The sequence below is a fragment of the Arachis ipaensis genome, chromosome B7 (assembly GCF_059453495.1).
Source record: "Arachis ipaensis isolate K30076 ecotype BB chromosome B7, ASM5945349v1, whole genome shotgun sequence".
In the NCBI taxonomy this organism is placed as follows: domain Eukaryota; kingdom Viridiplantae; phylum Streptophyta; class Magnoliopsida; order Fabales; family Fabaceae; genus Arachis; species Arachis ipaensis.
The window spans coordinates 64,723,171-64,729,170 of NC_142442.1; the positions used below are offsets into that span (position 1 = coordinate 64,723,171).

Below are 6,000 nucleotides of genomic sequence, written 5' to 3' on the forward strand. Positions count from 1 at the left end.
TCATGAGATATGTTGAAGCCTGGCTGGCTGTTAAGCCATGTCTAATCTTTTGGACCGTGGTTTCCACTTTCCATTGTAGAAAGGACATGTCTGTATTTGTTATGCTAAAACTTGGCTGGCCATTTGGCCATGTCTAATTCTTTTGGACCGAAGCTTTAGACTAACATTGCATGAATCTTGGAATTCTTATTAAAAATTTTGAATTCCTTTATTTTCTTTTTCCAAAATAATTTTCGAAAAAAATATACAAAAAAAATTTAATAAAATCATAAAAACCAAAAAATTTTGTGTTTCTTGTTTGAGTCTTGTGTCAAATTTTAAGTTTGGTGTCAAATGCATGTTTTTAATTTTTCTTAGATTTTCAAAATTTCATGCATTATGTTCTTCTTTGATCTTCAAGTTGTTCTTGATGATTTTCTTTGTTTGATCTTTACATTTTCTTGTTTTGTGTCTTTTCTTATTTTTCTTGTGCATTTTCAAACTGTTAGTGTCCTTAGTACAAAAATTTCTAAGTTTGGTGTCTTGCATGTCTTTCTTTTCTTAAAAATTTTAAAAAATATATTCTTGATGTTCATCGTGATCTTCAAAGTATTTTTGGTGTTCATCTTGACATTCAAAGTGTTCTTGCATGCATTATTTGTTTTAATCTTAAATTCTTATGTCTTGTGTCATTTTGTTGTTTTTCTCTTTCTTCATTAATTCAAAAATAAAAAAAAATTTCCTTATTTCACTCATAAATTTCAAAATTTTGGGATTGTCTTAGTCAAGATTTTTAAAATTTGGTTGTTTCTTGTTAGTCAAGTCAAAATTTCAATTTAAAAACTTTATCTTTTCAAATCTTTTTCAAAAATCAAATCTTTTTCATTTTTCTTCTTAATATTTTCGAATTTCTTAAATAAATTTTCAAAATATTTTTCTTATTTTTATTTCACATTTTCGAAAACTTTACTAACAATTAATGTTTTGATTCAAAAATTTCAAGTTTGTTACTTTCTTGTTAAGAAAGGTTCAATCTTTAAATTCTATAATCATGTCTTTTAGTTTCTTGTTAGTCAAGTCATCAACTTTAATTTTAAAAATCATATATTTTTAATTTCTTTTTTTAATTATTTTTCAAAATAAATTTCAATCATATCTTTTTAAAATTTTAATTTCAAAATCTTTTTCTAACTTCTTATCTTTTCAAAATTTATTTTCAAAACCACCTAACTACTTTTCTCTCTCATTAATTTCGAAAACTAACTAACAAATTTTTCAAAAATCTTTTCAACTAATTACTTGATTTGTTTGTTTTAATTTTAAAAAAAGTTTACTATTTCTTATCTTTTTCCCAAAAGAAATAAAAGCAAATTGAAAATTACTTAACTACTTTTTCACTTCTCATTTTCGAAAACAATTAACCACTCTTTCAAAATTCTTTTTAATTAACTAATTATTTTAAATTCTAATTTTATTTTATTACTTTTCTTAAATTTCGAATTCTAACTTAATTAATTAAATAAAAATAAAAATATTTTTCTTCTCCCTCTTCTTAAAATTCGAATACTATCTCTCTTATCTCTTTCTATTTATTTTATTTAATTATTTACTTACACTTCTCTTCTACTCATAATTCGAACCCTCTCCCTCTCTCTGTGTTCGAATTCTTCTTATTCTCTCTCTACCTCATTCTTCTATTCTTCTATTCTTATACTCACATAAAGGAATCTCTATACTGTGACATAGAGGATTCTTCTTCTTTTCTGTTCTCTTATTTTTCATATGAGTAGGAACAAGGATAATGACATTCTTGTTGAAGCTGATCCTGAACCTGAAAGGACTCTAAAAATTAAGCTAAGAGAAGCTAAAGCACAACACTCCGGAGAGGACCTTATAGAAAATTTCGAAAAAGAAGAAGACATGGCAGCCAAACCCAACAACAATTGTGGAGATGCAAGGAAGGTACTTAGTGACTTTACTGCACCTACTTCCGACTTCTATGGAAGAAGTATCTCAATTCCTGCAATTGGAGCAAACAACTTTGACCTTAAGCCTCAATTAGTTTCTCTAATGCAGTAGAATTGCAAGTTTCATGGACTTTCATTGGAAGATCTTCATCAGTTTTTAGCTGAATTCTTGCAAATCTGTGACACTGTTAAGACCAATGGGATTAATCCCGAGGTCTACAGACTTATGCTTTTCCCCTTTGCTGTAAGAGATAGAGCTAGGATATGGTTGGACTCACAACCTAAAGAAAGCCTGAACTCTTGGGAAAAGTTGGTCCATGCTTTCTTGGCCAAATTCTTTCCACCTCAAAAGATGAGCAATCTTAGAGTGGAAGTCTAAACCTTCAGACAGAAGGAAGGTGAATCCCTCTATGAAGCTTGGGAATGATACAAGCAATTGATCAGAAGGTGTCCTTCTGACATACTTTCAGAATGGAGCATCTTATGTATATTCTATGATGGTCTGTCTAAATTGTCCAAGATGTCATTGAACCACTCTGCTGGTGGATCTCTTCATTTGAAGAAAACCCCTGCAGAAGCCCAGAAACTCAGTGAGATGGTTGCAAATAACCAGTTCATGTATACTTCTGAAAGAAATCCTGTGAATAATGGGATGACTCAGAAGAAAGGAGTTCTTGATATTGATACTCTGAATGCCATAGTGCCTCAGAATAAAATATTGACTCAGCAAGTCAATATGATTTCTCAGAATCTGACTGGAATGCAAGCTGCATCCGGCAGTGCTAAAGAAGCCTCCTCTGAAAGAGAAGCTTATTACCCTGAGAATCCTGCAATGGAAGAGGTAAATTACATGGGAGAATCCTATGGAAACACCTATAATCCTTCATGGAGAAATCATCCAAATTTCTCATGGAAGGATCAACAGAAGTCTCAACAAGGCTTTAATAATAATAATGGTAGGAGAAATAGGTTTGGCAATAGCAAGCCTTTTCCATCATCTTCTGAGCAACAGACAGAGAATTCTAAGCAGAGCCTCTTTGACTTAGCAACCATAGTCTCTGATCTATCTAAGACAACTCTCAGTTTCATGACTGAAACAAGGTCCTCCATTAGAAATTTGGAGGCACAAGTGGGTCAGCTGAGTAAAAGAGTTACTGAAATCCCTCCTAGTACTCTCCCAAGCAATACAGAAGAGAATCCCAAAAGAGAGTGCAAGGCCATAAATATACCCAGAGTGACCGAACCTATAGAGGAGGAAGAGGCAGTGATTTCTAGTAAGGAAGACCTCAATGGACGTCTACTGACCACTAAGGAGTTCTCTCCTGAGAAACCAAAGGAATCTGAGGCTCATACAGAGACCATAGAGATTCTACTGAACTTACTGTTGCCATTCATGAGCTCTGATGAGTATTCTTCCTCTGAATAAGATGAAGATATTGTTGAAGAGCAAGTAGCTCAATATCTAGGAGCAATCATGATGCTGAATGCCAAGTTATTTGGTAATGAGACTTGGGAGGATGAACCTCCATTGCTCATCAATGAACTGAATGCTTTGGTTCAACTGAAATTACCTCAGAAAAAACCGAATCCCGGAAAGTTCTTAATACCATGTACCATAGGCACCATGACCTTTGAGAAGGCTCTGTGTGACCTGGGGTCAAGAATAAACCTCATGCCACTCTCTATAATGGAGAAACTAGGGATCTTTGAGGTACAACCTGCAAGAATCTCACTAGAGATGGCAGACAAATCAATGAAACAGGCTTATGGACTTGTAGAGGATGTCTTAGTGAATGTTGAAGGCCTGTACATCCCTGCTGATTTCATAATCCTAGACACTGGGAAGGATGAAGATGAATCCATTATCCTTGGAAGACCCTTCCTAGCCATAGCAAGAGCTGTGATTGATGTGGACAGAGGAGAGTTAGTCCTTCAATTGAATGAGGATTACCTTGTGTTTAAGGCTCAAGGATCTTCTTCTATAACTATGGAGAGGAAGCATGAAAAGCTTCTCTCAATACAGAGTCAAACAGAGCCCCCACACTCAACTTCTAAGTTTGGTGTTGGGAGGCCACCATTAAGCTCTAAGTCTCTGTGAAGCTCTCTAAGAGCTCACTGTCAAGCTATTGACATTAAAAAAGCGCTTATTGGGAGGCAACCCAATGTTATTTAATTATATTTAATTTTATAGACATTTGTTTTCCATTGCTATGTTATGTTTTCTTTAGGTAGATGATCATGTGAAGTCACAAAAACAGCTACAGAATTAAAGTGGAATAAAAAACAGCATCAAAAATAGCACACCCTGGAGGACAGGCTTACTGGCATTTAAACGCCAGTAAGGATAGCAGAATGGGCATTTAATGCCAAGTCTGGCAGCATTCTGGGTATTAAACGCCAGAATTGGCAGACAGACTGGCGTTAAACGCCAGAAAGGGGCATCAGCCTGGCGTTTAACGCCAGAAAAGGTAGTAGAAATGGCGTTAAACGCTAGAAATGGCACACAGAGGGCGTTTAAATGCCAGAATGGTGCAGGGACCAGAATTCCTTGACACCTCAGGATATGTGGACCCCACAGGATCCCCACCTACCCCAACTCACTCTCTCCTCTTTACACCTTTCCATAACACTCTTCCCCAAATACCCTTGAACAATCACATCAATACCTATTCCCCAAATACTATTCACCTATCAAGTCATAACCTCTTCCCCATAATCTCTTCACCACTCACATCCATCCACTACTCCCTAAAAACCCATCATAAAATCCCACCTACCTCACCATTCAAATTTAAAACATTTCCCTCCCAGACCTAACCCCTTCATACACGAATTCCCTCTCTCTTACCCTATAAATACCCCTCCTTACCACCTTCAATTTCACACATCATAAACACTTAAACACCCTTGGCCGAATTCAACACACCCCTCTATCTCCTCCATTTCTTCTTCTTCTTCTACTCCTTTCTTTCTTCTTTTGCTCGAGGACAAGCAAACCTTTTAAGTTTGGTGTGGGAAAAAGCTCTGCTTTTTGTTTTTCCATAACCATTAATGGCACCTAAGGCCGGAGAAACCTCTAGAAAGAGGAAAGGGAAGGCAATTGCTTCCACCTCTGAGTCATGGGAGATGGAGAGATTCATCTCAAAAGTCCATCAAGACCACTTCTATGAAGTTGTGGCCAAGAAAAAGGTGATCCCCAAGGTCTCCTTCATGCTCAAAAAGAGTAAATATCCGGAGATCCGATGATAAACCATTATTTTATGATTTATATTGTGTTTAATTGAGTGGTTTTATCAAGTCTTTACCCACTTATTCATATGATTAGCATGATATTACAATTTCTTCCCAAAATTACTCCATTGTTGAAAAACTTGCTTCCTAGAGATCTTTTAACTATGTGTTTTAATTCTCCTTTATCCCATTCGATGCCGTGATCTATGTGTTAAGTGTTTCAGGCTTCATAGGGCAGGAATGGCTTAGAGAAGGGAGAGGAAGATTGCAAAAATGGAAGGAACACAAGAAACCAAGGAGATGACCAGCGAACAATGACGCGAGCGCATGGCTCACGCGAGCGTGCGAAAAGAAGAAATCGCAGCGACGCTAACGCGTGCCTGACACAAACGCGTGGATTGAAGTCTGCACGGACGACGCAAACACGTGGGAAGGAAAATCACTGAATGACGCGAACGCGTGGACGACGCGTACGCGTGACCTGCGCAATCTGCAAAAATAACAGAATACGCTGAAGATGATTTTGGGCCGCATTTTAACCGAGTTCTCGGCCCAGAAACACAAACTAAACCTAGGGAACATGCAGAGACTCATCATGCATCCACACACATTCAGATTCATTGAGATTAGGATTATTTTTTGTTTTAGATCTGAATCTAGATTAGCTTCACATTCATAGTTTATGCTTTTGTTTTGGATTTTGGATGCTCAGAGTCATTACCTCCATTGAAGACATTACTTTAGTTTGTTTCCTTATTCCCTTACTCTTGATTAGTTACTCATTGACTCCGTTCAGATAATTATGTTACATTTTGAATTTATT

General features: G+C 36.1%; 1 non-coding gene across 1 annotated transcript; it reads right to left on the bottom strand.

The window, feature by feature from the left end:
• Nucleotides 1-2,304: 2,304 nt before the first annotated feature.
• On the bottom strand, nt 2,305-2,411 carry LOC148552833 (small nucleolar RNA R71). The gene has a single exon (XR_015893132.1). It is a non-coding gene; the product is annotated as a small nucleolar RNA R71 (small nucleolar RNA).
• Nucleotides 2,412-6,000: the final 3,589 nt, after the last annotated feature.